This window comes from Cucurbita pepo, chromosome 1, assembly GCF_057944985.1.
Source record: "Cucurbita pepo subsp. pepo isolate OVF chromosome 1, ASM5794498v1, whole genome shotgun sequence".
Lineage (NCBI taxonomy): Eukaryota > Viridiplantae > Streptophyta > Magnoliopsida > Cucurbitales > Cucurbitaceae > Cucurbita > Cucurbita pepo.
In genome coordinates this window covers 12,450,285-12,465,940 of record NC_141798.1, presented here as the reverse complement: position 1 = coordinate 12,465,940, position 15,656 = coordinate 12,450,285, and the positions used below count along the sequence as shown (strand labels likewise).

The 15,656-nt window shown below is 32.1% G+C and overlaps 2 pseudogenes; one reads left to right on the top strand and one right to left on the bottom strand.

The window, feature by feature from the left end:
- Positions 1–1,683: 1,683 nt before the first annotated feature.
- LOC147794778 (uncharacterized) lies at positions 1,684–5,878 on the bottom strand (annotated as a pseudogene).
- Positions 5,879–8,172: 2,294 nt separating this feature from the next.
- On the top strand, positions 8,173–14,308 carry LOC147794777 (uncharacterized; annotated as a pseudogene).
- Positions 14,309–15,656: the final 1,348 nt, after the last annotated feature.

Here is a 15,656-nt window from a genome sequence, read left to right as displayed (position 1 = left end):
TGACTTGTTTATGATATGATGCATTGTATGCTAGATTATGGTGCTTAAGTACGTAGTTATGTGAACGTGAATGTATGCTTTTAGTCTGATGTGATGTGTAATGCATGTAACGATGTGTGGTCCTTGAACGATTATGGCTTGTTTGTATGAATATTTGAATGTAACTGCATGAATTGTATGACATGAAATACGATAAATTGCATGAAACATAACCTTGTTAGGAATATGTATGATATGTAAAGAAATGAGAATGAGAATGACATGTAAGCATGAAAACGTGATAGGGGGTTATGTTCATTAATGATAACTGTAGGACTAGTTGGGACCTCATGCATATTGTGTGCTCATGCATTTGGGGGGATACCCATATCCCATCACGAGGGTACGGACGCGTACATCCAATGGCAGGACAACGATCGTTATGCTTTGCATAGCGCTGCCGTGACGGTTCTAGTTTTAACGGGTCCCGGTGGGCCCCCAGAGCATGCCCACCGGCTAGGGACAGTGGCCCAGCGGTGTGCGAACTAGCTGGTGAGCCCATACTCGCACGTATGGGCTGCGTGTAGAGTATATGGTACACGTCCACGATTACCTGTTAGGATTACACCGTAGGGAAAATGAAACGAAACGAAACGAAAAAGAAACAAAAACGAAACGAAATGAAACGAAACGAAAGATAGGTCCCATCATTTTATTGCATGTGATTGTTGCATTTAACCCCAATAGTGGGGTCACTTACTGAGTATTTCTTTAAATACTCAGGCCATGTGCTACTACATTTTTCAGGTTAAGGCAAGGCATTCCTGTACGGCTGACGACGGCATCGCAACTCGAGATCATGGCACATGCATAGGATAGTGGTATTCATTTTCTTAGACTTTGGATAGAATAGGATGTTTTAAATTTAAACGCTTATTTATTTTATTTCGAATTTTTTGTTGTGTATTTTAAAGATGTTTTTGAAACACGTAAGTCCATGGCTGTGTTTTTAAGTTAAAGGTTATGTTTTATGGAATTTAAATGAAGTCTTCCGCATTCAATGTTTATGGTAGGTATACAGTAGCGACCTTAAATTAAGTAGAAAATTTCAGGTCGTTACATTATAAGCATTTCTTAGAATGATATCTCTCCACGTTAATGGACTATAAAAAAAAAAACAAAAAAATAAGTAAATCCGAAAGATTCCTTCTTGATCTTGATCTTCTCCTTTCTTTCACTCTTTCTTTTACTGTAAACAAATTCAAGGATGTTCGCTTCGCTCCTTCACTCCTTTATCTTTCTCCTGATGGAACTCGGTAAAGAAGTAGCTAGCTAATGAATTTACCCTCCCTTCACCTTTAATGTAATGAGCCAAAGAGAAAGACATGAAAATTAACCATACCCCTATAATAGAGCAAAGACGAAGTTGTCATTTGATGCCGGACAAAAATATATTACAAAAGGAAGAAAAAGATGAAATACATGGGTTATAGCTCCATAGATTATGGCAAAATGGACCACAAGGGGAAGAGAGGAAATTAAGAGGAAAAAATAAATCTAGCCTCCACCCCTAAATTAGGGCACAACTCAGGGAAGAAGAAAGAGAGTAAATTAAGAAGTTTACCATTTAAAAATATATATATGTAGCTCTCCTTTTTTTTATTTTGTTTTGTATCAGCTTTTTTATTTTATTTTATTTTGTGTTCAATCTTTTTCTCTTTTTTTAGAGAGAATCAAATTGTTTTTGTGTTTATGACATTTTTCCCTAATCACTTTTTGGTTGTCTTCTTCAAGTTTGGACGTTCTTCTTCTTCTCCTTCACTATTCTCCGTTTTCATCATTTTCTTTTTCAATTGGCCTAAGCTTCGAATCAGGTTGAGTTCTCTCCTCCCTTTTTGCTTATTTTCGCTTCTAGATTTCATACCTTTTCTCTAAGCATGAACTTTTGTTCTTCTTTTTCCTCCATTGGTGCAATGAATCGAGTTAAATTTGTTTTTAGTTGTTTTAGCTCGTTGCTTCTCATTCTAACTCAATATTTTGCGATAGTGAGCTTATTTGTGATATTTAATATCTGTTTAGAAGCTTGGTGCTATCTTCTACAATTTTTCTGTTTATTCTATCCATTCCAAATTCATTCATGTTGTTGAGTTTCATCCGCTCACCTTCATGATTTCAATTTTTTTATTTGAATTGTCTCCTCTTGCTCGTATCTTTTGTTCTTCGCCCTAAACTTTTTTCTGCTTTCGTTGTGTAGTTGCTTTGCGACAATAGACGAATTTTATCTTTCAAGCTGTTGGAGCTCTTTTGCTTAATCTTCCATCTTCCTCTCTATGCTTATCAGGCTCAAAGCCACGTCTGATAAGCCGCTCTTCGCTTGCTTGCTTTCTTCCAATAATGATTTAGTCCTTTTCCTTTAGGGTTCTTTCTCAGTAGATAATTTTAATTTTCAATCTGAGAATATTTTTGTTTACATTGCTCCATATCTTGCCCTAATTTTGTTCTCTCAAGCCTGCGATGCATCAATTTTTTGTTTCAAACTCTTGACTTACCCTACTAAGGCGATTATCTAAGAAGAAGCTTATGTCTCCTTACACGTCAATGTCAGCTCCAACTCGAAATTCCTAGTGTTGTTGAGCCACTGATTTTTTGATCTCATCCGAATGTTCTGTTCTTCTATTTCCCTTCTACTGTAATGTAGAGTGTCTACTTTTGTCTCCAAGTCCTTAATCCATGGTAAGAACTCTCTCTTTGTCATGGTACCTTTTGTGCAATTCAATCTTTTCCATCCATTCTTCTTTCAAATTTCCTATTAAAATCATTTTCTCGGATATCTCTTAGTTTTTTCTGTTTTCCAGTTTGGTTTCTTACGTTTTCTAGTTTCCAATGTAGTGAATCAACTTTAGCCAAGACTTCATTCTTTTATTTAATTTTTTTTTCTAGTTAATCGGCTTGAATTTGAGCACCCAAGCTGCTTGACTGTTCATTATGTAAATAATAGAAACTACCATTGCTCATTTCCTCTGACGAAAAGTATTCTAACTCAGAGTCGGAGCTGGAGCTTGAAGATGAAGAAGAGACATCTTCTCATTGTCTTTCTTTTTTTTTTTTTTTTTTTCCATTCTAGATTTAATGATTCTCTCAATTTCATCTCGAAGATGACCATATTCTTCTGGTAATTTTTGTATAGATCTCCAACGAGACCAACAACTTTCGTTTCCTTCTTCAAGTCCCTTGGCATTCCTTTGCTTTTTCCCTGGATCTCTATTGTTCACTAGCTTCAAGATTCTCGTCATCTTTTGTTTCATTTCTGCGAATGGAATAATTTATTATTATTTCAGAAAGAAAATTTAACAAATCTAATGCACTCGAAAGCCGCAACCAATGAAACAAACAAATTTAGGTGAGCCGCTCAACTATTTTGGTTATGCTAGCCATTTGATCCAGCCCTACCTCGAGTTTGACCCACGTCTTAATTCTTTATGAGAATCCTACAAATAATCAATTTCTCTCCGAAGATGTAATTAATAATATAAGTTAATTATATAATTTTTTTTAATAATTGGGTTTTTGCATTACGGACTTTTCCTATGCAGTATTCATTCCTTTCATTTCAAATTGAGTCACGCCCTATCTCAAGTCTGGCCCACGTTAAATTCTTTATTAGAATAGTACACATTATCAATTTCTTGTCAAGAAGATTTAATTATTAATATAAATTAATTATATAGTTTTATTAATCATTTTTGCATCATAGAGTTTTGCTATGCAGTCTTCATCCCCTCCATTTCAATCTGAGTTACGACCCACCTCGAGTCTGACCCACATCTTGATTCTTTATGAGAATTGTACAAACCATCAATTTCTCGTAAGAAGATGTAATTAATAATATAAATTAATTATATAATTTTATTAATCATTGGGTTTTTGCATTACTGACTTTTACTCTTCAGTTCCATCTCCTCCATTTGAATTTGAGTTACGCTCGTTTCAATTCTTTATGAAAATCATACAAATAATCAATTTCTATTAATATAAGTTAATTATATAATTTTTTTTTAACCATTGGGTTTTTGCATTGCAGACTGACTTTTGGTTTGCAGTATTCATTCGTTTCAATTCAAACTGAGTCACGCCCTATTTCGAGTCTGGCCCACGCTAAATTCTTTATTAGAATCGTACTCATTATCAATTTCTTGTCAGAAGATCTAATTATTAATATAAATTAATTATATAGTTTTATTAATCATTTTTGCATGGTAGAGTTCTACTCTATAGTCTTCATCCCCTCCATTTCAATCTGAGTTGTGACCCACCTCGAGTCTGACCCTCATCTCGATTCTTTATGAGAATTGTACAAACAATCAATCTCTCGTAAAAAGATGTAATTATTAATATAAATTAATTATATAATTTTATTAATCATTGAGTTTTTGCATTACTGACTTTTACTCTGCAGTTCCATCCCTCCATTTTAGTCTGAGTTATGCCCTATCTCGACTCTGACCCACGTCTTAATTATTTATTAGAATCGTATAAATAATCAATTTCTCGTCAAAAGATCTAATTATTAATATAAATTAATTGTATAATTTTATTAATCATTGAGTTTTTTCATTGTTGAGTTTTGATCTACTATCTTCATTCCCTCCAATTCAATCCGAGTCACTCCTCGCCTCGAGTCTGGCCCACATCTTTATGCTTTATCAGAATCGTACAAACAATCTATTTCTCATCAGAAGATGTACTATATAAATTATTAGGTTTTTGCATGGCAGACTTTTGATCTGAAGACTTTATCCCCTCCATTTCAAATTAAGTCATGCCCTATCTCGAGTCTAACCCACGTCTCAATTCTTTATCAGAATCATACAAACAATTCATTTCTTGTCGTAAGATATAATTATTAATATAAATTAATTACCTAGTTTTATTAATCATTTGGTTTTTGCATTACACAACTTTTGTTCTGGAGTCTTAATCCCCCCCATTTCAAACTGAGTCACGCCCCACCTCGAGTCTGACCTACGTCTCAATTCTTTATCAAAATTGTACAAACAATCCATTTCTAGTTAGAAGATGTAATTATTAATCTAAATTAATTAGATAGGTCTATTAGTCATTGAATTTTTGCATTCCAGAGTTTTGTTATGCAATTTTCACCCATTTTAAACTGAGTCACGCCACACTTGAGTCTCACTCACATCTTAGTTCTTTATCAGAATCATACAAACAATTCATTTCTCATCAGAAAGATGTAATTATTAATATAAATTAATTACATAGTTTTATTAATCATTTGTTTTTGTTATGCAATCTTACTCCCCTCCATTTCAAACTGAGCCACGCCGCACCTCGAGTCTGACCCACGGCTCAATTCTTATCAAAATCGTAAAAACAATCCATTTCTTGTCAAAAGATATAATTATTAATATAAATTAATTACATAGTTTTATTAATCTTTGAGTTTTTGTATTCTAGAGTTTTGCTCTTCAATTCCCTCCATTTCAAATTGAGTCACGCCCTACCTCAAGTTTGATCCACGTCTAATTTCTTTATCAAAATCGTACAAACAATCTATTTCTGGTCAGAAGACGTAATTATTAATATAAATTAATTACATAGTATTATTAATCTTTGGTTTTTGCATTACAAACTTTTGTTCTGCTATCTTTATCCCCTCCATTTCAAGCTGAGCCACGCCCCATCTCGAGTCTAACCCACGTCTCAATTCTTTATAATAATCATACAACAATCCATTTTTTGGTTAAAAGATGTAGTTATTAATATAAATTAATTAGATAGTTTTATTAATCATTGGTTTTTGCATTCCATAGTTTTGCTCTACATTTTATCCTCTCTATTTCAAAATGAGTCACATCCCACCTCGAGTATGACTCATGTCTCAATTCTTTAACAGAATCGTACAAACAATTCATTTATCTTATTTCAGTATTCATTCCCTCGAACAATTTGCTTCCTCCGGAGACAATTCTCTATTGTGTTTACTTCCCTGAGGAACTCTATTTTTTAGGTTAGTCCTTTTTTTTTTTTTTTGTAAGGAACTCTATTTTTTAGGTTAGTCCTTTTTTGAGTTAGATTAGTGTAAATTTGTGTTCATTGTTCCGGATATATATTACGCTAAACTGGTGTTCATTATTTTGTATATATATCATCCAAGAACAGTTGCAAAATGATCTAAATCTAAAGGATATTTTAGATATTTAAGTACAGTAAAAGTATTCAATTTTGTCGACTTATTTATAATACTCAGTAGAATGAAGGCTTTTGATAGGGTTTAAAGATAACATTTTCTATTTAGTGCAATTATAAAGAACCAAAGGAAAAAAATGGGAAAAGGAGAAAACTGAAAGCTAATTCAAACTTAAATAAAGTAGGAAAGCGAAAAAGCCGAAAGAAAAGAAATTGGAAAAGCCAGCCCATTGAAGCCCTAAAATCTGCTATCAATAAGAGAATTGCAACTCTCTCCCATCGACAATCTTACAAAAATCACTCTCTCCCACTATCTCGGCAATTAGTGAACTGGTTCTCAGGTAGGTTAGTTTAAAATCTTATGCCATCTTAGTTGTCATCCCCCTCCTTCTCTACCTTGCTTCTTTTTTAGATTTTGTTTAGTATTATGATGTTTGGATTGGGATTGAGGTGTTATAGTAATTTTTCCTCTCAATCTAGTGATGTTTAAAATCTTATGCCATCTTAGTTGTCATCCCCCTCCCTCTCTCTACCTTGCTTCTTTTTTAGATTTTGTTTAGTATTATGAGGTTTGGATTGGGATTGAGGTGTTATAATTTTTCCTCTCAATCTAGTGATGTATAAGTGTATGAGTAGATTTTTTTGCTGCTGCAATGTGTTATAGTAATTTTTCCTCTCAATCTAGTGATGTATGAGTGTATGAGTGAATTTTTTTGCTAATGCAATGACCCTACTCCATGTATATAAACACATACTCCATATCGAAATTTTTTTGCTAATGCAATGACCCTACTCCATGTATATAAACACATACTCCATATCAAAATTTTTTTGCTGTTTAAATTTTTTGTTACTGCAATGACTTTTCACTCCACATCACGAGAGTAAGCGACATTTTAAGGAAAAACACATATTGATACTAATATATATTTGCAACAGATAAACACACACTACTCCATCAATGATCAACATTTCAATGACCCTACTGAACAAATATTATTCTGCTACAAAATATATATATATATATATATATATATATATATATATATATATATATATATATATATATATATATGCTCTGGTAAGGAAAATATATTTGTAGCTTTCTAGTGAAATATGAGTGAAATTTCTACTCGAATAAGCAACCTTTTAAGAGTATATGTAATTTTTTTAGGAGAATTATATATTATAAAACTTGAATTAAAATTTGGATAAAATAATTATGAGATGAATCTTGCAAGATAATTATGGAAATTAGAAAAATAATTCAATTTGAGCACTTTAATTTGTTTTCGTTCTTTTAATTTTGCCTTGCATATGGATTTTTTTTTTTTCTTGATTAGTCCATTCTTATGCATTAGACAAAGTGCCAACAAATGGTGGTTTAAGGTTTAGCGAACTAATTGAAATTAAAGGTGTTGAATAGATAATGTTTAAAGCTGTTGAACAGATAATGTAAGTTACCTTATTCTCGTCTTATATTTTAGAAAGATTTGAATGTACTTGTTACACTAAGTTTTTACCTTTCGTGGCTCTTTATTATCATATATATATACATATATATATATATATATATATATATATATATATATTATGCTCCAACTTTAAAGATAACACAAATATATCAGAGTTATCGATATCTTCTTTTCTTAAATAGTGATTGTGAACCAAGTTATCGACGGTCCAATTGATCATCCTATTAAGCATACCAGAGCTTTCAAAATGTTCAACAAAGATTGGTTGTATTTGAATGAGTATGAGAATATAAGTTTCAATACACTTTATTTTTAAGACACATACTTACCAAAATTGACTTTGTCTAATAGTGCTACCGATGAATACATGGAAGGAGCATGAAAATTTCTACAAGAAATGAAGAAAAGGAAGCTGGATGCCAAAAAGTTTCTATGTCCATGTAAAGAGTGTAGGAATATGAGACATTATGATATCCAAACCATATATGAACACCTAATCATTAAGGGAATGGACCCTACATATAATGTTTGGTATCATCACGGAGAAGTATGTGAGGAGGATGATGTTGAAAAAGAAGTCGATGATGCTCTTATGTTGGAAGCAACCATCTTATATAAGAGCACATATATTGAAGAGGAGGACAAGAATGGTTCTTTTACATCGAGGAAGACAAAAATATTTCTCACAATATCCAAGAGGCAAACACTCCATTGTACACCGGATGTACAAAATATACAAAGATATCAGCAGTTGTGGCATTGTATAAACTTAAGACATATAATGGTTGGTAGATGCTAGTTTCACAAGCCTTCTGGAACTTTTGTATGACATGCTTCCAATTGATAATGTCACTCCAAGATCTATTTATGAAGTTCGAAAATTGTTCAAGGAATTTGACTTAGGCTACCAAAAAATCCATGCATATGTAACGATTGTTGTGTATTTAGAAATGAAAAAGAAAAGTTAGAAAGTTGTCCTCAATGTAATACTTCAAGGTGGAAGGTTGATAGACAAACGAATGCAATCAAGCAAGGTATACCTGCTAAAGTATTAAGATACTTTCCTATCATTCCGCGACTTAAACGAATGTTTAAAATATATGAAATGGGTGAAAGTTTACAATGGCATTCTCAACATAAAAGTATTGATGGAAAGATTCGACATCCAGTTGATTCTGTTGCATGGGAGTTGATTGACAAAAAGTGGCCCGAGTTTGCTATGGACTCTCGTAATCTTAGGTTAGGCCTTGCTACAGATGGTTTTAATCCATTCTTCAACATGAGCAGTCGATATAGTTGTTGGCCAGTCATGCTTGTTACGTATAACTTGCGTCCTTGGTTATGTATGAAAAAGGAAAATATAATGTTAACATTGTTGATTTCTGGCCCTAGACAACTAGGAAACGATATTGATGTCTACTTACAACCTCTTGTGGAAGATTTACAGCATCTATGAAAAGGAGTACAAGCTTATGATATTGTAAGTAAAACATATTTCAATTTAAGAGCAATTCTCATATGGACTATAAATGATTTTCTTGCATATGGAAATCTTGTTGGATGCACCACAAAAGGTAAATAGCATGTCCAATTTGTGGAGATAATACTCCGTCTCTTTGGTTGAAGAATGGAAAAAAGTATTCATATATGGGTCATAAGAACAATTCCAATATTCAATATTTATTTGAAATTGAATTAGATTCTATATTCATATTCCCGCTAAGATCCCAATAATTTAGTAAATTACTATGCATGTAACATTTCCGTTATGTGAGCCCGCTTAGCTCAGAGGTTAGAGCATCGCATTCGATGGTCATCGGCTCGATTCCGATAGCCGGCTTTTCTCTATTTATTTGATTTTTGACATAATTATTAAATCAAATAAATAGAGAAACGACTTCTTCCCCTTTTCCAAAGGTCACCGATCTACCATGTCGTAGGAACTTCCTATTATGAATAAAAATGGAGAGGTTCTTGTCAAAGTTGCATCCACATGGAAGGAATAAAACATGGTTGGATGAAAAAATAGAAGAAGCATTATGTAATAGCCAAAAATAAATAAACAAATAAATAAATAAATAAATAGTTAAAATAATAATAATAATTAATTATAATTAAAATTATAAAAAAATTATAAAAAAAATAGTTAAAATAATACTAATAATTAAGTAATTAATTAAATAATTAAAATAAAAATAAAAAAATAAAAATAAAAACAACCTTTCCCCACTCCTCTTCACTAACCTCGTCAAAGTTACATCCACATCAAAGGAAGAAAACAAAAAAAAATTATAAAAAAAAATAGTTAAAATAATAATAATAATTAATTAATTAATTAATTAATTAAAATTAAAATTAAAAAATAAAAATAAAAGCAACATTTCCCCTCACGTGTCAAAGTTGCATCCACGTGAATAAAACATGGTTGGATGGAAAAAATAGAAGAAGAATTATGTAATAGACCAAAAATAAATAAAGAAATAAACAAATAAAAAAATTATAAAAAATAGTTAAAAATAATAATAATAATAAATTAATTAATTAAATAATTCAAATTAAAATTTAAAAAAAAAAAAAAAAAAAAAAAACATTTTCCTCACTTCTCTCCACTAACCTCTCATCCCTTCCCACAATTATCTCTTATCAACCCATCCTTAGGACAAAAAAAAAAAAATAACACTGCAACAAGAAAAAGAAAAACAATAATTGTGTGAGGAAAAGAAAAACAATAATGGTGTGAAAAAAAAAAAGAATGGCCTTTACCCAGTTGAGATTCAAAGATTTAATAGATCAGATCAATAAGGTATATATTAAATATTCATTTTTTTTATACTATTTTTTCAGAAATCACAACAAATTATGTTAGATTTTCATTGAATTATTACAATGATCTAGCTTTGAGTTAGAAACTAAATGTCAATTATTTATACTACACCAAGTCAAATTAGTAATATTAGATCCAAATGGAGATAGGATAGCGGAGAAAACTTCTGAATAGAAAACACTAAGATAAAGAAAGATTTGGAAACAGACATCCTCCACTTAAATTTGGAATACATTAGAACAGAATTAAAAGGCAACAGATAAAAAAAAATTAGAGAATTAAAAACCACAAACTAAATATAGAGGGAAAGATAAATACAGAGAGTAGTAAAGGCTAGAATAACTTGAAATAAATGTATCTATTTTTGTTTTATAGAACAGTAATCATGAAAAATAAGATTTTTAATAAAAATATAATTATAGACATTTCAAGACTTTTAACAATGGACCAATGTAAATTAGAGAAATAATGTGGTAGAGTTCAAACCTGAAACTAATGTCATGGGCTCATATAGGTTGACTCGAATTTTAAAGAACATAATCGAACTTTCATTAAAGATATATTCATGACAACGACTTAAGCTAGCCAGGTAAGTGACCTTACTATCGGCATGGTTATATTTGATGTTGACACGTGCTTCGTGGTTCTGCACGTGTCATATATATTGATATGTGTGAATTGTCTGTAGATCGATTTGTTTCTTATATGTTATGTATATGTTATAATTATGTGAATTGTATGATAATAGTTGTAGTACAATGTGTTCAAGGATATGTTTGAGATAGGATACGAGAAGAATGCATAAAACAAAATGTAACGATAGAAGTAAAATACGTTCATGAAACGTTAAGGTTAGGTTACATACCGAAGTGATATGGATAAGAGAGATTGATGGAAGAATATGGTTAGGTTACGGGTAGAAAGGGATTGGTCTGTGATAGATTGATAGAACGATAGCGTTAGGATTGATAGAACGACAAGGTTAGGTTACGTTTTTGTGATGATATGACTAAGGTACGTTCACGTAATGATATGTCTGTGATAGGTATAAGAACGTTAAGGCTATGATAAGTTAGAAAACGACATGACTACGAAGTGTTTACATTATGACTTGTTTATGATATGATACATTGTGATGCAATATGTCATGGTATGATGTGTATATGATGAAATGTTATGTTAAAAGCATAGAACGTTATGTTAGGTCTCTTAAATTGTGTGTATATAGCATGATATGAATGACATGAAATTACGGAAAATGGCATGAAATATAACCCCGTTAGAATTATGTATGATTTGAGAACTGAAGAATGAGAAACGATATGATATGAATGATGAACGATATCTGAAAGGATATGAAAAATGATATGATATGTACATAATGCTAGCGGGGTTGTATTAAAGGATAACGAAAATGGAAAAGTTTTGGGACCTCATGCATTATGTGTGCTCATGCATTTGGGGGGACACCCCTATCCCATCACGAGGGTACGGACGCGTACATCCAATGGCAGAACAACAATCGTTATGCTTTGCATAGCGCTGTTGTGACGGTTACTAGTTCTAGTGGGTGTCTGGCCTAAGGGGCTCCCAGAGTATGCCCACCGGATAAGGAAAGTGGCCCAGCGGTGTGTGAACTAGCTGGTGAGCCCACGCTCGCACGTATGGGTTGTGTGTAGAGTATATGGTACACATCCAAAATTACCCGTTAGGACAGCACCGTATGAAAAATGAAATGAAAGATAGATCTCATAGGATAGTGATATTTATTTTCTTAGACTTAGGCTAGAATAGGATGTTTTTAACTTAAACTCTTATTTCTTTTATTTCGGGTCTTTTGTTGTGTCGTTTTAAAGGTGTTTTCGAAACACGTAAGTCCATGGCTGTGTTTTAAGATAAAGGTTATGTTTTATGAAATTTAAATGAAGTCTTCCACATTCAATGTTTATGGTACGTATATAGTAGCGACCTTGAATTAAGTAGAAAATTTCGGGTCGTTACAAATTACCTCTCAAAATTGCAACAAGTAGTGCAATTTATACCAAACTTCGAGACTTTGAAAATTGTTGGGGAAAATGTGAAAGCTTAAAAAGAAAGAGTAAGAAACAATGCACAAGTCAAAGGTGGAAGAAGCGATCCATTTTCTTCGATCTACCATATTGGAAGGTTGACAAACTCTAAATTTATGGTGTATTTTATTGAGCTTCAAGTTATTAAGTTTCAAACTTTGGCCACTAAAAATTTTACATATAATTTATTGGCTAGGAATTACCAATACACCACAACTTGGATGTCATGCACGTAGAAAAGAATGTATGTGAGAGTATTGTAGGTACATTATTAGAAATAAATGGAAAGTCAAAAGATGGAATTAATGCAAGAAAAGATTTACAACTTTTGAAAATTCGGCCAGACCTATATCCTCAAGAGCGAGGTGGTCGAACTTACCTACCTCCTGCTCCACATACATTGTCGAAGTTTGAGAAGAAATTATTTTGTTCAAGGTTGTATAATCTAAAGTTGCCTGATGGATACAGTTCCAACATTTCAAAGTGTGTATCATTACAAGATTGCAAAGTGATGGATTGAAGTCTCATGATTGTCATGTATTGATGCAACAACTTTTATCTGTGGTGCTTAGACGCTTGCTCCCAAAAGGTCCAAGACATGCAATATATAAGCTATGTTCATACTTTAATAGACTATGCCAACGTGTCATTGAGAGAAATTATGTTACACCTTGAAAAAGAGGTAGTGGACATTTTATGCCTTCTTGAAAGGTACTTTCCACCTTCATTCTTTGATATAATGATACACTTGGTTATCCATTTGGGACGTGAAGCTCATATATGTGGTCCTGTTCAATATCGCTGGATGTACCCATTCGAAAGGTGAATTATTTGCTTCTTAATATCATGTTGGTAGTAATTGTGGTCATCTTCATAATCTTTATATCTCGTTTAGATATATGAAGGTATTGAAAAGTTATGTACGAAACAAAGCACGACCAGAAGAGTGCATTGCAGCGTGCTATGTAGCGGATGAATGTGTAGACTTTTCAAAAATGTATTTTAAACACTCGATTGAAGTTGCACATAATGAACATCGTAATCAATAATATGAAAATGGTGTCATTCTAGAATGTCGTCCTATATCAGCTGGGACTTCAATTACATTACCCGATGATGTACTAGAAAATGCACATCGATATGTCTTGTTCAACACAGTAGTGGTGGAACCGTTTATCCAATGAGTTAAGTTGTGTACCATTTATTATTTGTTTAACATAAATCAATATTAAATTGTAATTCATCTGGTCAGCATATGGATGAACTCATGATCTTAGATCATAGACTAGTAAAAGATTCTAGTCTACTTTCGAAGATTCATGCAAAACAATTTCCATCACGATTAAAATGTAAGGTAATGTAGCATACTATTCCATGAACCATTAAAGGTACAAAACTATAACACAGTCTACCTAACAAGTAGTTATTTTTATTCTTACAAGATTCAAATAGATTCATCTAATGTAGTTTACTCTGACTTCTTAAAATGGCTTGCAAATGGACCAAGAAAATGTGCAATGTTTTACACAGGGTACATCATTAATGTTCAACGATTTTAGATAAAGACGGGAAAAATCAACATTAATGGACAACGATTTTAGATAAGAGTGGAAAAATCAACCCAAAATAGTGGTGTTTCTGTAGATGCAGCTACATTGTGTAGATCTAGTGCAAAGGATAAATCGCAAGTTATGGACGTAGTTGCATACTATGGGATTTTTTTTCTTATAACATGTGTTAAACTTGTTTGAAAATGACTCTTTTTTTATACTTTATTGGATATGTGAAAAGTTTGGAAGTATTGTGTTCGTTGATATCTCTTGTTTATAATGTAAATGAAATGGGTGGTTGAAGTGGTCTTTTATTAATATGAGCACTAAACAAACAACTGACTTTGTTGAGATGATTTTTTTATCATGTCTGTTGACTTATAAGATGTGTGAAGCAATTATGGATAATTGACATTTTTTAAATGTAAGAATAACATTATGTATTTGATATACTTTCTTGGTAGGAGCGCATTGAACAAGCCGAGGTTGAGACAAAAACTTCATCAAATAGTATTGTTGATGATGTCTTGAGTAAAGTTCTTGGACCGGATTGTGGGCATATAAGAGGACTTAGATTTGGAGTGACTCGTTCTAAATTGTCTCTCTTGTCTCAACAAGAAAATAGATACATGATTCTTGCGAAAGAATATTTGAAGATGAGGGAAGAAATGATGGAAATGAAACTAATGTTCTCAAGAAACAGCTACATTTTTTTTAAATTAAGTTATACAAACTTCACATTCATTCTATTGTGAGTTTATTTTTCCATATATATTTTTATTAAAATTTTCATAGATTGACCTAATCGAGGAAGCCTCCAATGGTATTGGAAGTATACCAAAATCAACAAACATCCATTCAAATTTGACAATACCTTCTCCTACCTTAAGTTGATTTTCTAATTTAACGAATAAAATTATTGATTTCATTATTACTAGCAAATTCTCAATGTTTTTAATGTTTTTATTTTTCTTCCGGTAAAGCATCAATAATAATAGTCAAATTAAGTGCAAGTTACTAGATTGGCATGACTCAGGAGAGATTGTTGTAGAAGGACGATGGTCTTCTAATGATCCAGCTGCTCTTGTTCATCACATCCCTATTGGACCGCATGCTATTAGAGTATGAGTTGATATACCAAAGAAATGCAATACCTATTTGTGGCGGCCTACGTCATAAATGACATGTATTGAAGGAGCTGTGGGTAGTACAGTTGCTTGGTCATCCGACAAAGTGATTATCGGTATGTAATTTTTGAAGTTTATTTATTTAAATTAATGAAATAATTTTTTCATTAGTTAATTAAAGTGTTCACATAATCATATATTCATATATATTTTGTATATTTATATAGGTGAATAAAGTGATGCATGCCTTATTCATGCCAATGATGAATTTGAAGATGATACCTTATCTACATGATAAACTTGAAGCTAAACTTGGTGAATTTTGTATTTTGTGAACTACTTTATGTTTTTTGTACTTGGGCAAAAACTTTATCTTGTGTAACGGATCGAAGAAAAAAAAAACGGAGTCATCGGCAGGTCCG